Source organism: Streptopelia decaocto (genome assembly GCF_964273445.1).
Source record: "Streptopelia decaocto genome assembly, chromosome: 2".
Lineage (NCBI taxonomy): Eukaryota > Metazoa > Chordata > Aves > Columbiformes > Columbidae > Streptopelia > Streptopelia decaocto.
In genome coordinates, this window is record NC_138655.1 from 41,460,144 (window position 1) to 41,479,910 (window position 19,767).

Genomic DNA, 19,767 nt, shown 5'->3' on the forward strand with positions numbered 1-19,767 from the left:
AGTTGAGAGGATCTGTTGTGGACTTGCTGTGCCCCCTATCCCTTGCAGAACTGCCCTGGGGGGTGAGTAGATGTGTGTGGAGGGAAGGAGTGGTTTAGCCTGGGAGAGGGAGATGAAAGATGCTGGTTTACTGTTTGTCTTTGTTTCTCACTACCTGAATCTGTTTTCACTGGCAATAAATTACATACATATTTCCCCAAATCAGAACTGGCCTACCCACAACAGTAACTGGTATGCAATTTCTCTGACTTCATGTCAATCCACAGGCTTTCTCAACCTATTTTCTCCCCCAGCCCCCCCAAGGAGGGATGTGGGTGAGCAGCTGGGTGGGTGTTTGGCCCTTAGCTGAGGTTAACCCACTGCAGCTTCCTGGGAGAAACACAGATTTCCAGGTTCAGAAACTGCAGCTTGTGCAATTCATCCATCTGAAAATCAAGTGCTTCATGAGAATTACTACCTCATAAATATTCCTTTTTTAAACTCAATGCCTGGTAGCAGTAGATGTAGATAAGAGACAAATGAGACTGAGAATACTTTTTACCTTGGTAATCTGCAGAGGATCCAGAGCTAAAATCCTCACTCTTGTAATAATAAGTCTTTAGTCATAGTGATATTTCCCTTGGTACTGGTGGATTTCAGACAGGCGGTCTGCAAACTGACACAAACTGTGTCCTTTGGCTGAGTAATCCCATTCAAGTAAATGGAGTTAATAGTGTGACCAAGAGTTTATAACCTTAGGCCAGAAAATCGAAGCTCAAAATTGTCTAAAGTGAAACCATTCAGAGGAAATGCACTGTTCAGTACATTTCAGGACTTGAAATGCTCAAAAAGAAAAAAAAAAGAGCTGCAAAATGTCTTATTCTGATATTTTCTAAATGCAATTTCAGTTCTTAGGCTTGAGGACAGTTTTCTTTTAGAAACTTACCTTATTTTTAAAATGGTAAAATAAGAAAAGATGACAATCAAAATAACATATCAAATCACTTAAATTAAATATTTCAAACTGATCAGAACATTTTCGTCTTGGTTGGCTCCCATTTCCCTTTTTTCCATCTTTTGAGATTTTAACTCTGGCTTCACTGAAAAGGAGAAAAAAACCCTGGAATCTCAAAAATGCTTACATGATGGGAAAAGACCACATTTATAATTTATTAGGACAATCAGCATTATCATCACACCTTAAAAAGTAAATGCTTTTTTCATAATATCTAAACCTAGAATATAAAAATCCGGCAACTGGAAGACTGCCACATGCCAGCTGACATAGGCTGGCATTACTATCCTAATGCCTGAGGACTTGTAGCAAATTGCACCAGCAGAAGATCAAGTGATTCTTTCTATGACATTATAACCATGCCATACAATTAATGTCTACAAGTAGTTCAATATTACTGATGCATGAAAAACTAAAACATTATTTTTAAAGTGTATACTTAGAGTAATAGAGATGCTCAAAAGAAAGCGAACAAACATTGTGCAGTATTAAAATTACTTTTATAAAATGCTTATTGCACATTGCTGCAAGACAGATTAATATTTTTATGCTGGCAAATAGTGATATCTCTTTTATGTAAACAAACTACCCATCAAATCACTGCTTCAATTGTTTCCTCTTCAGAACAATGTCAGTAATTAGCCAATGCATTTCAGTTAAAAAAGGTAAATTTTTCTGTTTAAAGAAAATTGAATTTAAGTTCACATGAAGTCACTACATAACAAGTATGTACCCATTTAACAATCAAATTTAGCCACTATATTTGCTTTGAGAACATGTGCAATAAGAATAAATTCTACTAGGGTCAAAATCCTATTGTGAGGTCAATGGACAAATACAGACAAAAATCTTTGTACCAAAGTTTATGATGAAGTAGTAGCATTTTATTTCTTGGCCTTTTATCTCATTATTAGCATCCTAAAGTAGAAACTCATACAGCATAACTAACTTCACAAAAGAAAGGGCTATCTCAGAACAAGCTGCCTCACAGGGACAGAAAAAACACCTATGAGTTCTGTGTCATAAGGCAGCAACCCTGTCCATTCTAAGGAGGCAAAGCTGAAGTGAATTCATTTCAGGAAAAAGAGATGCTGATGCAAAATCTGTATAAAGCAAAGAGACTCATTTGATTTCTCCCTCAGTGTTCTGCTGTTTCTTTATAAAAAGGAGAGATTTCAGTAAACTGAATTATACCAATGGTGAATTTGGCCTGGTGCTTCCAAGAGCTCTAGGTTGTGTGATACTCAGGCATATTTTCTATCTCAGCCCCCACCTCTGGCAAAGACACACCTCAAAGCACATAATCTAATATGTGTTTCTACACAGTCATTTGCGATTCTATATTTGTTCATATTTTTAATATCAGACTGGCAGAACAGCTGTAAAGGGTTACATTTGAAATGTCATATGAATTTTTTTATATCAAGTAAGATATTTATAACTGATGACCAAATTTGTTCCTGTGCTAGTACTGACTAATATTGTCTCCACCCATAAGCCTTTTGCAGTACCTCATTTCAGTTTGTCTTTGGTGGAAGAACCTTATCTACGAAAAAAATCCATCAATTTCCAGACAAAAACTAGAAAAATATTAGCTCCCTCCCTGCTGAGAGAAATGACTTCCCAGTGTATTCACTTACAGACTTCAACATTTTTCGTACAGTTTTCACTCTGACTCAATCTGTAGAGGCATGTTAGCTTCAAGAGAATTAACACTTCTGTGATACAAACATAGAATTGCAGCTCAATTTTCAGAAGTGACTGCCATTTTTTACATATAAATGCAAGCAACTATTTACTTATTTCCCATGACTGAGCATAGTGGTTTTTGAGGCAGGTAAAAAAAGGAAGAAAAAACATGCTTTTTGCATGTGTTCAGATTACGTTGACAGTTAAACTTTAGATTATGACTTTAGAAACTCATATTGTAAACCTGCAAATATACTTATGATTCTACGTGTGAGTATCATAGCACAAATGCAGATCTCTCTTTCCAATGATGGGACACCACAGCCTCTGAGCAACATGTGCCAGCATTTCACCACCCTCACAGTAAAAAGGTTTTGTTTTGGTTTTTTTTTAATGTTCCAGTGGAATTTCCTGTATTTCAATTTGTGCTCATTGTCTCTTGTTTCACTACACATGGCTGAGAAGGGTCTGGCTCTGTCTTCTTCATCCTCCTTCCATCAACTATTTATACGCACTGACAACATCTCCCTGACTTTTCTCTCAGCCTCTCTGTGCATGTCAGATGCTCCAATCCCTTAATCATCTTAGTGACCCTTTGCTGGACTCCCTCCACGACATCCATGTCTCTCCTGTACTAGTAATTTTTTTTCTTTTACTTTTTTTCATTCTCCCTTTAGATTTGGAAATGTGTATTTCACATACATACAAAATATCTACTACAGTAAACTTTTTTCCCAGGGATTTTACCCCCTTAGGCTACAGAAAATTTAAGTTCTTGGCAAGCCAACTGGTACAATTGTATTGAAAAAAGTACCTGGGAGGGGGAAAAGAATGAAGTAATCACACCAACACAGCAGAGAGCTTTGCTTTAAGACATTCACTTGTTTACCCATGAGCAGGTAACAGTCTAGAGGTGCAATCACATTTTCACATGTCCTTTTCTGGTGCAAATGTATTGGATGAGGCTCAGTGTGTCAGGGCCACAGAAACAGCCAAAGAGTGAGAGCAGCCTTAGGAATGGAAGGGGGAGAGATTCTTTCTCTCCATTGCTGCTGGAGTTACTTATTGACAACACCTTTCCACAGGCTGACACTGGACAGAGTATTTGAATTCAAAGATTTTCAACATGGACCTTGGTATATAAGAGGAAAAAAAGTTCTTTAATGACTAGTCCATTTCCATAAATCCAAATAATCCTTTCTAAAGTTCTTTGTAATCTGTAATCACACAGCACGTAAACTAAGGTATAAATGGTGGCAGCATTTTGTTTTGAGTTTTATTGCCTGGGGTTTTAGCACATGAAATTATCAATTAAGAACATTAGATATCTAACACGCACTCACAATCTGTAACACTGCAAAAGAAAGACAAGAAGAAGCTTTGTCATGAGATATGGGTTTGTATAACAGCTGTTGGAACTTAAGGATGACAGAACTCAGTTTCAGACCAGCAGCAAACCCGTGACCACAAAAGCTGTGTCTGAATCTGAATTAGTTAATTATTTTTCCCGTATCCTGGTAGTTATTTTGATGCCATTATTAAACAGCGAGCAGGCAACTCTCACAACAATTTGGTACTCATTTCACACTGAAATAACTGCAACCCCAGCCTTTAAAAAACTATGCCTGAGCAGCTCATGCAAGGCTGATGAACATTCAAATCCTGGTTCTGTTGGTTTTGGAAAGGCTAATTGGAAAGCAAAGAATATGCGTCACCTTAACTGCTATGTGCCACGCTGCTTCAAAAAAAACTGATGACTGATTTGTCTGAACACGAGTAAGCCATCTGGCTCAGCGTGCACCCTCCCTTGCTATGAAATGGTCACAGTCTTATTTCCTTAAATTTTATCATGGTAAAGAGGCCAACAGTTTAATGTCATGATGTAAACCGCAAGATATATTTTAGCTTGCCTAAAGTTTGCCTAAAATTTTCCTATTAGTAGATAAGACTTACTTCAAGCAAAACCTTATGTCTACCTAAAAGTGAACATGGAAATATATTTTGCATTTCTTGTTTGTCAAGAGAAGGATGTAACAAAGTAAATCTAATGTTCTGGGATTTCTACAGAAATGCAGCATTAACAGCCATTCTAGGTACAAAAAAAAAAAAAAAAAAATGTGCACAGAAGAAATTTTCCATTAAGTTTTAACCCTGTTATTACAAAAACTGAAGTTTCTCTGCATCTGAGTAATGTAGTCAAGACTGATCAAAATCCCTTAAATTTTCTTCACTCCAAAATGTAATTGTTGTGTCAATATTCATCCATCATATCAAAGTTATGAAACTGCACCTGTCACAATATTGTATATACATTCCCCAGCATTGCAATGAATACTTTGATTTTCCTGTGTCACATGTTGTTTTCCTCTTCTCAAAGGCTTATGTATGCAGGCTCTTGCTTTATGGCAAGCTTTCAAACAGGCTTTTGTTTTATGTACAAAACTGCAAGTTGTTAGTAAATTCTGGGTTGGAAAAACAAACTTTCTTCTGTGGCTTTTCTGCTTAAAACTTGTCCTCAGAAGACAGAAAGTGAGAAAGGTAGAAGTTGTTCTATTCACATATTTAAGCTAAATCTAAAAAAAAAATGTTATTTCCAGAACAATTCCAGGGTGTTTTTTAGGGATTTCCTCTTTCCAGATGAAAGATGCAATTGCTTTAATTTGTACTTAAGATAGCCTAAGTCCAGGCCACCAAGTGTCTCTTAGACAACCTGGTTCAAAATTCTATGGGAAGCCAGTAGAAAGCAAGCTGGCATGTTTGCAACACATGGTGCTGCTGAGGAGGTCTCCAAGGGTCTCCATGCCACTTTCCTAAGCAATGATGACCAGGTTTATCACATGCCTACAGACAGACCAACGTTTAGGCCACAGTCCACCAAGACAGAAGAAATCTAGAATGAGCAAGCAATACAAGAGAAGTCCTCAACTACAAAGTTAAAGGATAGGTTATGAAAGTGTATCTTTCACCCAGAGAAGACTGCATCATGGGCAAGAACTTGTCAGCATTCCTTGTTCACCTGTATCACCTCCACCTTCCTCTGTTTCAGCTTCAGTAAACTGGGGATTTATTCACAAACTAATCCTATTTAATTTTCTGGGCCACTGTGGTGATAAATGTAGAGCTGTAAATTACCCAAAACAGGTAGAACTATGCCCAGTGTTGATATAAGAGTTCCTACCTTCTGAATAGCTCCACTTCTATTATCATACATGATAAATGTAGATGACAGAAAGACCCGCTGGAATAAAGCACTTAGATATCTGGTAGCTTTTTGTTTGTAGTCTGGCTTGCCTGAAGTCAAAATAAAAGAGAGGCAAATGCTTCAGTGATTAACAAGATCAAAGCCTAAAGTTTAGACAGGCAGATCCTATGCAATGTTGAACACCTTCAGCTACTATCAAACTTAGCATGGGTTGTCTAATGTAGCAGCTCTCAACTGTGGCCTTACAACATTTTCTCCCCTGCCCAAATTTTTCTAGCTGTTACTCTGTTCAGGCTTCCAGTACAACATGCACTCCATCTGTTTATCCATAGTAATATTTCCATGATTTGTAATTGCAGAAAAATTTCAAAAGGTTGTTTTGTTTTGTTTTGTTTTTTAAATAACAGCTTTAAGAAATTAATGAAGTTCTACACCACTTCTGTCTTAAATATTTTCATAAAAATGCCCAAATGCAAACTCATAAACATTTTCACAATTCGAAATCAAAATTACATCAGATGCAATATCATTCAGAAACACAAAACTAAGAACTATCCAGATTTGTTATCTGGCTAACTATATATCACAAACTGATTAAGCAAGTTGCTTTAACCACACAAGTGAAGTTGTTAAGTGGGGGAAAATAACAGAGTAAATAGTATATTCTGTTTACTAAAGTAGTACATGGAGTCATGCTCTAAAATTGCAGTAACTTAAACAATGCAAAAATTAAAAAGTGCTTTCCTCTAAAAGTTTACAATACATGAGACAATCCCTTGTTTAGGAGATTCTGAGAGGCTGATAAAACTATTCTTTAGAAAATAATTGCAAGTTAAGCTAATCAGAATGAGAAAATTTATTTAATTTCCAAAGTTTTACATTATCTTTTTTTAGCTCGTAGTCCTTGCTTCAACCTTTCCTTCTTCTAAATTTTGAGATTTAAAATAAATTTAGGTACCTGATTTGAACAGTGAAGTATACTGTTTGAATAAAGCCCTCAGCACATTCCTGTAGAGACCTGAGGTCAAAATACATTTTAGAATAAAGTGCAAATATAATGTTGAATATATTACGCTGGCTCTTCCACTAGAACAAAGCACAAGTTTTATTCTGAATTTGTCAAAATGTACTCTATGAATTTGGGGACCTAGATCACTATGTAACAATAGAACACTGGCTGACTGGAGAGACTAACAAAAGATGCACAGTAGATACTCATTTAGAATGGGACCAAAGCATCCTCACATTGAGAAGAATACTGCTTTGTAAGGGAGAGCTGTCACAGGAACAAAAGACAAACTCGAAGCTGAACTATTTTTAAGATGAGTGGGCCTGCATATTCAAACAGCTAGGAAAAGTACATTTTTACTGCTTGGCAAATGTAAATCACTGGGAAAAAAATTGTATCACAGACTTGCTGTTTTCAGCTGCAGGTGGTAGGTAAAGAAATTGTGGGAGGAAAATATTTTCTGATGTTGTTGCATTGTCTTTGGTCTTTTCAGCTACATTGTTTCCTATTTATTTTTATACTCTCTATAATTATATTGTTATTGAAGCACAGAAGATATTTGTGACATTTTTGTGGCACTTAAGAAGGTAAGGCCCAACACTGAATTACCTACAATCTACTAAAGAAATGTATTGCTATGAGCATGGATGACATGAAACACAGTAGATTGCATTTTGGCAAAGGAGCAGAGGAGACATGTACAGAAGAGAAATTAGGCAGAAATTGCTGCTTTCATGGAGTGTTACTCTGAAGCCTGCTGCTAATGTGTTATGTTTCAAAGAGTTCACCCTAACAGTTTGTGGTAGAAAGTTATCTCTTGGATGGCTCTACCTTTACGTATAGTCTTCAGAAATTCTTCAGCAGCAGATGTTGGATATGTGCACAGAATAAAACAATCATGTTGGGTCATCTGTCAGCAACAAAACTGGGAGATGAAGGAGAAAGAGGTTGCTTTAAGTCAACGTGGTGAAATACCATGACTCAGTTGGATCTTCAGAGCTACAATACCCATTTTATGTGCTACTGTCTTCTTATACCAGGATAGCGAAAGCAAAGGTTTCATCTTTGTGAAGAAAATATCTTCAGATTTAAGAACTCCAGGGCTAAGCCAGATCAAACATCAGCTTAGCCAGAATCTCTAACCATGACCAGCAGTAGAATTTTAGGGAGAAAGGCCATAAACACTCATCTGCAGATACTTAAACTGGCTCATCAAACTTGCCCAATTTCATGACTGAGTGTAATACTGAGTCTGAGGGTGATTACAGACCATAAAGTTCAACAGTAGCTGATGAATATATTCTCCATTAGCTTTTCCTTATTTCTTCCTTAGTTTGCTTAATTTTTGAGCATCTCAGACAGTTTATGGCAAAGGTTTCCTCAATTTCAGGGTTTTGGGAAAAAGCTACCTTTTCCTTTCAAATTTTCTGCCTGAAAACTACATTGGCCTAGTTATGACCAATGGTGATTAGTTCTCAACATCACTGCTGATTGACTTCATTTTATCTGATTTGACTTTTCTCTCTCATTCCTTTTGATCATCCCTTTCCCTCTGCTAAACCAGCACAACACGACTGAAGTTAGACACAAGTATTCCACTGACCACCTATTACTCTCCAATAGAGTAAAGAATGTGCATGTTAAATGGACAAGAAAAGAAGTCCTGAAATACGCCACTAAATTTAATCACTTTCATGAAATCTGGAGGCTTATGGCTAGCACAGTTCAGCAGAGCAGGACAGATACAGACTTATGAGCATAAAATTTCTTAAAACGTTGTATTCTAATCCAAGTGTCTGCAATAAAGCTGCAGTAAACATCTTCAGTTTCTTGGGAAATAATTCTATTTTACCAAGTGCTTCTAAACCATCAGAGGGTACTTCTTCCATGTGTCTTCAAGTTTTGCCTGGGTTGGTTTGAGTTACTTGTTTGAACTGTCCACACAAAAGGTACGTGTTAGACAGAAAAATAATGAAATTCTACAACTATTTACCCATTGAAGTATTTCATTATGAAAACAATAAAACAGACCCCAGTCTTACAGATCTTATATGATCTATTTTTAGTCATTCTATTATTACAATATAATCGTTTCCTTGCACAACAACAAATACTTTTTCTGTGTTATTTCATCAGTCAAGTAAAACCTCATAGATGGTAATTTGTGTCACTGAATATTGTACAACTATGACTTGACAAGTCATTCCCAGGTGATCTTTATCACATTTCAGAATACCAAATGCAATCACAAGCTATATGGCACCAATTGTGTTCTCATGTTTAGTTTACAGTTTCTAAGGATACTATTTATTTTGTATGTAGGTTCTGCTGAGACAAGTGGTACCAAGGTAGTAGAATATATACAAAGAAACAGAAACCATGTATTGCCATGGCACAAATGGTAAACTCATTGAACATTCACTTCAATAAGGAGGGTTCATTAAAACATTTTTAAAGGGTTATAACTGTACAAATAAACCACTTGCTTTTTGATGTGTGAATACAATTGTTTACATCATAGGAAATAAGATAACAAATATTGAGAGTTTGTGTTTTGCTACCATTGAGTTAGTTAACTTCAGCACTATAAACATGGATATAGCTATGTCATTCCCTTTAGCAATAGCAGTCATCCCTAGGCACATTCAACAGAAGTAGAACACATTTTTCTCCTAAACATATCAGTAAGAGTAAAATCCACCTAGCCACTGTGTCTGCAGTACCAAGTTAGGTATCTAGGAACCCCATGAGAGAATTCAGCATCTCCAGAATTGTTAGTTGAGTTTGTCTTTGAAAGTAAATGCAAACTTGTGTTTACACACTCAGCTTTGAGACATATGTCAGCTCCTAAAATATGTTTCTAAATAGCATAGCTGGAGCAAAATAAAAAAGAATGTACTGCTGAGTTCACTTTTGCAATAAAGCAGGTCCATACCCTCCTACATCTCAGTAAATACATTCACTTTGCCTATTCTAGAGTGATTCATGGCTTTTCTTGCTGGATTTTGTCCTACTTCATGCAAAAAAACCCCTTATTTAAAAAAAAAATATTTGAGTTTGACTCCCAAACAAACTTCAGGTCAGGTCTTTATCACTCAAAAGCAAAACAAAAAGATCGTACTTGTGTACTGGTTTCCATTTTAATTTAATGGCTCCAAAAGGTACTTCAGTGATTGTGTCATCCAAACATGCTCTTTCATCTTTATCAATGGGGATAACAAAACACAAGTCCAAATGTAAGAAAAGGCACAGTTTTCCTAGCCCAGCACTTTGTAGGCTTGTGTACAAGAACTTACTGCAACAACTTAGCCATATTAAGATGAGCAATATTGATTTATTTATACAAGAGCAACTCCTGCAGTCAAACATGCATTTCATCTTACAAAACCACTGTATGTATTAGCCATAATTTGGTATCTTATTGATTTAAGGTAAACTGACCTCATGCACTGTAAAACAAAAATCAAGAAGCTGCCTGAAGAGGTTCCACCTACCCTATTAGATGATCTGCTAGTATTCTTTGCAACTTTAATCCTTATGGTTCGGTATGTTTTAATGTTTCTAAACCATGACACATAAACTGAAAAATAGGATCTAGAGCTTCTGTCACTGCATCACACTTTGCCACTCCATATTTAGACTGTGGTTGCTGAGACAGAGACCGTGTTAAACAAGTTGTTCATATAGTGCTCAGCACGGCAAGACCCTGACTTCATTGGTAGTATGTAGGCTTTACTGTACACAAATACATACAACTGTGGTTATATGTTACTTTTTATAACATTATGGTTTTCGTGTATGTACGGACAAGGATAGTGTATCAGCATGTGCTGTGGGAAAGCTGCGAACAGTTGGTAAAGCAAGGATTGTGTAATTTAAAAAACATTGTCAATAAATTTCCATGGAAAGAATATAACTGCTGCTACCAAGTACGGAACACCTCGAGCAGAACACTGGAAATCAGTAGTAAAGGCCAGCTAATACAGTATTTTAATCATAATGTCTAAATTAAGACGTTTCTAAAGCAAATAGCTGGCATTTTAAGAGCTGCAAGGTTTTTCCTCCACTAATCACACAGAGCCACAGCTTGTGTGTTTTGTCACTCCTGTTCCTAGAGGAGGTACATAGTCACAGGGCCAGTCTCCCAGAATTAGAGCTGAGGACACACAGAGATGGAGCATTTTGCTGCAAATCTTCCAATTTTTTTTTTTTTCTAGAAAGTAAGAAGCAGTTTTGATGTCTGTTTTCTCTGATGCTGCAAGCAAAATTTTGAAGATGTATCTGGCCATTTGAAAATACCCTAGTGTCATTCTCATGCATTTTGGACAGAAGACTCTTAATATATTTTACTGGGCTGGAAAAATCCATGAACCTGAATTTATAATACTATAAATATGTAACAGAACAGACAGACAACTACCACTGTTTGGTAATGCACATCCCACATTCAGCCAAGAGTAAATAGCACTATGTGGCAGGAAAAAAGAGAGCAAACTAGACAATTACTGCACTCAGGCTCATTGCTGGCACCGTAAGTGTAAGGAATTATTCTTATCATTAAATCAGTAAAACATGAGAGAAAATTTACAAGATAGGCCATATAGGCCAGTCAATTATTTTGTTGTCTCGATCCAAATGTGGTTCACAGAATTTTTCAAGAATTTTAAATTGGATTTTCTGCAAAGTAAAATATTTTCATTTCATTTGAGCTGTACAAGTGGTGAAATTGGTAACAACCCTTAAAAGTAGTTTTCAGAAGGGCAAAGTATTTTGTCTCAATTAAAAATGCAAGGGAAGAGTAGGTAGGACTGCTGTTCACAGTGACAAAGGAAACTGTTCTTTGTCATTTACATATTTACCTCAATTTTATGCTCTACCAGAATGTGCTGCTCCCAAGCATGCCCTATAACTTTAAGTGACATCTCTTAATCGTCTCTTCTGAAGTTAATAACTAACACTATTTTTTTCAAATACCAACACTTAAGGTTAAGTATCTAAATAAAAATGTCTTTTTTTAAAAAAAGAGGCTGACACCGAGGTTGAAGATAGTTGCAAGGCCTCTGATCCTGGGGAGAAGGAATTAACCAGTAAGAGAAACAGATATGAGGTAATGCGATTGACTTGCCTAGCCAAATTTTGAAATATTGGTACACATCTTTCCTAAGGCTGACAATGTCAAGTGGAACAATGAATACATTAACAAATTTAACATTAGTCAAAATGTTGCAAGCAAACATTTTTTGCCCCAAACTCTTTTAAAAAACCTCCCACAAATATGCTGTAGTGTAATCAGAATATAAATTCATCCTGATATATTATTACTCTATAGAAAGAATCATCAGGAAAAAATGAAAAAGGTATTACCTGACCCTCTGGAAAGCAAATTAAGAGCCAACAAGGACTTCAAAGTGCTATAATATGTGAGAGAAAAGTCAAAGTTACATGGATGGTATCCAAGTGAAGGATACTGCTTCTTTCTGCTCACATGTAATCCAGCTAGAGTCTGTTCCAGAAGCTATTACCCTACCTGAAAGCAAATGTTGATGTTAGTTTAGTATCACTTTCTATAGTACCTATAGCAACAGCAAACATATTATCAAACACTTAAGCAACAGACTGATTGCTCTGTTATCATAGTTTCAGTTGTCAGTCTTTGAGTGGTGTATAAATGACTGATATTCTGTAACTTGTGTCTTATATACTGTAAACTTCCCCTCACAAAAACATTTTCTTTCACAATACAGTTCAACACTTTAGAGAAATATTTAATTTAAGATTTTAAAAGCATAGTTTATTTAAGATCTTATTCTACATCTCCAATACTCAACAGCTTACAGGTATCATGAATCTGACATTATTTATTAATGAGACAGATCAATTACGAAGCAAAAGAGAGCATGCAAAACATTGCACAAACATTAGGTGATGAACCTTTCTAGCATTTTCATGGGAAATTGTATTATATGTTTTAAATGTGGGAAAAGGCAGCCATGGTAAACTATTTGAGGATACAGTGACTGGGAGAAATGTCATATTCCCTTCTCTGTAATGGTACCAAGTTATTTGCTTAAGTTACATATTAGAATATATTACTTGCTTAGGAACAGTCCCAAATTCTACACCCAGGTCAAACAATCTGTGCAAATGATCAAATTATGTAATAAAAAGCTATGTTATATTACTCATTCTGAATTACATGACAGATGCAATAAGGTATTACTGATAACCTTACAGACAAGCACTGTAGTTTAGAATATTGTTGCACTTAATTGCTGCAGTTACATGAAAACAGAGGAAGACTTTGGTGAATCAGGGTATAATATAATGCCTAAAATAAACCACATAACATACTCATATTTCAGTGTGTAGATGAACAACTTCTTGTCTGAAATAGAAACTGGTTTTTAAGAGCAAAATACCAAAGTATATATCTTGGCCAAATCCTGAGGCATTTTTTCCTCTCTTTTTCAATATTTTTTGCGGGTATTCTTCCCAGCACCAGAAGACAAGGAAAAATTCAGAGAAGCAGAAAGTAAATTAAAACTATATGAAAATTATTTTGAGAGTTCCAAAATTAACAGTGATCTGCCATTAAAATAAATCAGTAGAATGATAGCTAGGAGGCCCCACTCATAAGATTTTATTTTTAAATAGAGCAAGGATTCTTCCTTCCCCCATTGTATATTTGATTCTATTCGGATCTCTTGCCGCATCCTCTCTCTGTACCCTGTCAATGGGTCACTAACAGACTATTTCAAGTACAGGAATAAAGCAGCCTCTACCCAGCCTAAGTGACTGCAAAATCTAGGCAAAGCCATAACTTTGCATCTGCCTCAAACTTTTCTTCTGTTTAAAGAGAGGTCTTGCTGTTGAGAGGGAATTATGAAAGGCAAGGTGTAATAGGAGACAGTGTGTGTACAGCCTGTGTCTAGGCAACATCACCAGTTGTCTCAGTTTTCTTGTGACTTTCATAGCCTGTGGTGTCTTCAATAAAATCTGACAATAAGTGAGAATCTCAGCTTCAGTAAGAATAACTGCATCTCCAGTCATCTTAGTCACAAAGGTAGTTCTGAAGAGAATAACCTGGAAGTGCCCTTACAGCTCACAACCCAGATGCAAATAAAATCAAAGCCAGAAATCTTTCTTTTTACTATAATGATTTTCAGATGCTTGTGACTTTAAAGAAGCTTGGAGATGGCAGTTCTGGACTTCTGCTAGTGGAATGGAATAATATTTGATACATGTAAGAACACATATCATAGTATCCTCTAGGATAAGTAAATGATCCAAGTGGTATTTCCTATTCTGATTTCCCCTCTACCATTTATCACCAGGTAAGCATAACTTCATGTAAATAGTGGGTGTAAAAACAGTAGGAAAATCTTTATCAAGCAGCACACAGAAAAACAAGCAGAGTACTAATAATAGGTGTTCAGAAAAACAGCAAGCCGAAATTGTAGGATGTGGAAAAAGGACACAATGTGACAAGATCCTGGATCTCTGTATCTGTGGTTTGTGATCAGAAGCATTCACAAGAAGGGTCTACTTCTCTTACCAGTTTGTCTGTTGTGCATGATGATGCAAACTACTGTAGTTGTGAAACACATGATGGACAGTTTCTACAAAGAGCCTTAAAGCAAACAGAAGCGTTTTTAAGCAGTGCCACCCAGAGGTTAAAAAAAGCTTTTCTTCTCCCGTGGCATAAAGGGACATCTGCCTAACTTCTACCTTTTATATATACCAGCTATAACAATACCTTAAATATAAAAAATACCTTAATGGTCTTAGAGCCCTGCAATGGAGATGGTCCTTCAGAGAACTCATCAGTGGGTGGGCGCAGGAGTGTAATCTTTACTCAGCTAAGTCCTATCCTCAATTTAAAGTGCAGTTTCACGGACCTGAGTCCCAGAACTATAGCAAGGGCAGAATCTCACAGTTCACGTAGTTGGCACAGGAAATAAATCTCTTTGATCTGTCGGAGGGCTGTGTGTTTATGCTGTACTATAGAAAACTCAGCATTCAGATCTTTCCTCCTTAAACATGCTGCCCCAATGAAATCACATGAAAATGGCCCCCTGGCCACCTTGGTGGCTGTCTTCTGAATGTGCATCAGTTTAGTATTGTCTTTCTTGTATAGGGATCCCCAAAATGGACACAGTATTCTAGCTGCACGTCAGATAAACTCTGCCTGGTTTTGCCTTTAATAATTTCAAGCAAAGAGAAGATTTTCAAACACAGTTGCACCAGTCTAACAGTTAAAAACTCAAGGATGTACATAAATGGAAATTCTCATCCCCCTGCTATGCTTTAGCCCTCAAACACTTCTCATTAAGCAACAAATGTAGCAAGTCACGCCATCGATACCCTGCACTCTAGTAAATACCATATGAAGTCATACCTGTTTGCAGGAGTGTATTATAAAATGACAGAAGATAGAAAAGTCAGTGGCACTTTTAACACCCTTCAAATTATCTCTTGCAATCAGGGCATAAGTCTCATACAGCAGCTGTTTTCCTTCAGAAGAAACCTGTTTTTTTTAACAAAAATGTAGTGAGCTGCTCTGTATTTTTCTGTATTCCAAAATTGCCAGTTGGGTTTGAAGCTGATTTCTGAATCTAATTCTTCTCATGTCTTTTTAAAAAGGTCTGTCTTGACAACTACAATAGCATGACACTTAAAAAATATGAAGTATTGCCAAGCCATTCAGTATTGGGGCTTTGATGGCACTAACAAGGCTCACTGGCCCTGGCCAGCTTCATCCAGGACACCCACCCTGCCCAGGTCCCAGGACCCCATTTCAATCTCCCAGACCATCACCCCTCGGTGGAGCAGGGCCGGGGAGGTGCCTGGTACCCAGGGCTGGGGCCACCCACCTCTTGGTCATGGTGGTGGGACAGGAACAGACTGGGGACTCCTCGTGGTTCCACACAGTCCAGCCCCAGAGAGCCACCAACCCACCCATGCAACAGCCTGATATTCATAAGCAATTGAACAACCTCACCAGTCTACTATGAGCCAGGACACTATCTACTTAACATCAGCGAATGGCATAATAGTCCCAGTAGTGCAATTGCCATAAAAGCCAATACTGCGTTATGCAAGCACAGGGACATTATTGCCTGTCAGACACTGAATCTCAAATCTCTGTCACTCTGAGTATTTCAAACCTGAAAAAGATGAAGGCAGAGTAACATGAGAAGGAAGGTTATTTGATTACAATGATAGTTAATCTTTACATATATTCTGTTGAACTGTGCAGTTGTTTTTCTTTATTTAAAAAGTTTTCTGGCTCACTCTGCAGTGTAGGCAGCTATAGAAGACAGACTGTTTCTACAGTCCTGTAAAAGTACACTACCAAAAATAAATGTGTTAATTATGCTCTGAAGGTTCTGCTACACCACAATGAAAGTATAAAGAAGGGGGAAAATAAGACAGGCCCATACGGTGCAGACTTCCAGACTGTGAGCGAAATCTGTTTCTAAAAGAGGACTACACCTAAATCAAAAATATTTAGATTCATGATTTCAAGTTGCATAAAATCAGACATTTTATATGGTTTTAAAATGTCTCTCCTTTATGACTACAGTTATGTGCAGATTTACAAAATATTTTAAATTAATATTACCATCACCCCTATAGTATGCTGAAGTTATATGCTCTAAGCAGTGAAGATCCTATGTATTGCTTTTTTTTTTAATAAGTATTGCGATCAATAAGATGTCATAAGAAACTTGCAGTTGAAGGTGCATGTACAGTGGCAAAACTAGCATAAGCAACATGTGTTGAAACAATGAAACCTGAACGCTCCTTTCTCTCATTTTATTAATGATATTTTGATGATATAAGCAGCAGAGCATGCTGGAGTAGTTGAAGAGCACTAAAGAGAGAAGGCAGGACACAGAATTCAGAAAAAAATGCTTCCAAACACTCTCTTGCTACCTGCCCTAACTTAGAGGAGGTTTATCATCCCATCTCAATTTTCAAAACAGGTTAAATAGTTGGGAAGACACTAAGCTCCATCAGGATACTTGGCTTGTGCCACAGTGGAACCCAGTGCTTAAACAACACAAAATTCCTTACAACTCTGTCGATGCCACCCTTCAGTCCAACCAATGGCCAGAGCATTCCCTTCCCAGGAGGCACAGGGAAGCATTTGTCTTCATTATTAGAAGAACACACTGTTACCACCATTTTAAGGGGAGACCTCCAAGAATAAATCCTTCTTCATAAATCACTTTTTGCTTCAGAGAAAACATGTAGTTGGACAAAAACGCTGAACTGAATGCTGTCTTCTTCCTCTTTAGCTGAAATCTATATCACAGATAGCAGTCATGCATCCTGAGAGCTTTATACCAAGACAAGTAAAGGAAGTTCTCACTCCAGAATCCCACAAACGATTCTCATGAGTCTGGCACAAGACTAGGCTCATTCATCTAAGGGCAGAGCTGGGATCCTAGCTCGCTACCACTGAAAAGAAACCTTTTCTCTGAAACAAAGAGCATCTTCCATAGCTGTAGACTAGTTCACAAAACTTCCACAAGCAAGTACCCCAAAGGCTTTGAGTTTCGCCTATACAGTGTTTTCCACCTCACAGAACAGTTCTGCTGCAATGAAGTTAAATGAAATAGCCAAGAGTTTCCCATTATTTTGTTACTAAAAGACTAAAAGCACACATATCACTTCAGTATAGTTATCTGCAATGCTTGCACACTCCTGTCTGTACACAAACATGTTGTAAATCACCTAAATCATATTTCAATAGCTTCCATCAGATGCAGCATGCACAAAGTTTCTTCCATTAATGCCTTCTGTTAGGCCTTTGGAATTCTCCCTCTGGCACAAACCTAGCAGAGGAACCACTCCATCCTGTGGGAGCCACTCAACCTTCTCCTGGACTCAGTCTCACAGCTACAAGACCCTGAGAGCAGCAGGGCTGCCCAAGCACAACAGCTTGCTCAGATGTAGTACATCACCACATCCCAAATAGCTACTAAGAAAGAACAAACTTTTCAAGTCAAAACAGAGACTAAGTTTAAAAAGAGGCAGTGATTCACCTGAATGAAGAACATTATGTATTTACCACAGACCCAACATTTCCATAATGAATTGTAATAAGTGCCAAGAGCATCTTTTTACATGCTGCTTTTCCTTTACACATGCAGTTTCACCATTTTTGCTACCCCAGGACAGCAAAATCTGAAGGATCAGAATCCGATTATTTTATTGAGCAAGCAGTAGCACAATAGTGATAACAGTTTCACACACACAACCACTAGTTAGACCAGACTTCTACATAAAAACATTAAGCTGAAAGACCATCTAGCTTGCAGCCACAACACTCAGTAGGGAAACTCATTAATCTTACTTCTGAATTTCCTCAGGAGTAATGTCTGCAGACATTTGATAAAAACAGTCATGCTTGGCAAACAAGTGTATTTGCTTGAGTCATGACAGAATTTCACACCTTCCCCTTTGCCAGACCTACTCCTACGATTTCAGTCAAGCTCATCAGCCTAACAGACATACATCGTCTTTGTCTCCCCTTTCTCAGAAAGGGCCTTTCAAAAGACTCACCATGTTTTTGTTACCCCTAGTCCTGTTCTTCTGTAGCATTTGTTAGTCCACTTGAAATCAGCCCAACCATCCTCATCTCCCAAATAACCATACCTCAACTGTCACATAAAAAAGGTGTTGCTGTCTGTAATTATTAGTTCTAAGTCACTGAGTCACTGAAATACTGAAAGGCATTGAGCTCTGAAAACAAAGATCACAACTTGTAGCATATTCCTAGTACCCCAAGGTATACATGCATTATGAAGTTTGTTAACTTCATTGTTTCTTGGTTCTCATTCCAGTACTCTGTACAACACCAAGGGCTTCTCTGAGAAGACAAGCCTAATGCTGGACCACTCCAATGGCAAGTCGAAGATAGCAAGGAAGATCTGCTTTTCAACAGGCGTGAAGTGACCTGGTATTTAGGGTTGTGGGACTAAAAAAAATATATCAACTCTGTTTAGGAATAGCAGACTGATGAAGGCAGGACAAAGAACTCTTAAGTCCTGCAGTGGCAGTGTGAAGATTGAAACGAAGACTGTGTCTGACCCAGGATTACATTTATCGACCCATTCATGCTTTTCAAAGACATGGGATAATAACACTGATAAGTATTTCTTTCCCTCAATACAGAAATGTACTAAATTTCATTTTTTACCAGCTATATATGGTGAAGACTAACCTGTTTGTACAACTGCTAGGGCTTAATTTGTCAAAATAGCTGCATTCCTGAAATACAGAGTTTTAACATCACTATATCCATTAAACATCCCTTTACAATCTTTTCCTTTAGTTCCTACCAATCACATAAAGACGTTTAACAGGTGCATAGCCAACAAAATCACTTCAGATGTTATTTCCCCCTTCATACATTCCTTCACTTTAATATGTACAATATGTATTACAAATTATTTAAAGTAACTCTTAGCCACTTCATACAAATAAATTTCTTTACACAGACTAATGATTTATTAAAAGTAATGAGTAATATCTCTTTCTGCCTGTATCAGACGTCTCTAGACACATTCTAGAGCATTTCTAAGATGAGCAACACGTCACAACAGGTTGGGTAACAGTGACAGGCTCAAAAGCAGTGTCTTGTCTGTTCAGTTGCACATAAGCCACAGTAAGTCCTACAGCCTTCTCTACTTGACCTGGACTGAGATATCTCTAATGTTTTCAAATACATTTTCCCTGATGAAGAAAGTTAAACACTAATACTAATACTACTGTCCCACTGAACTTTAAGAAAGTCTTTCTAAACCTCCCAAATGCGGCACTTTGGAAAAGTGTATTCCTTGAACTCAAGGGGAGTTACTT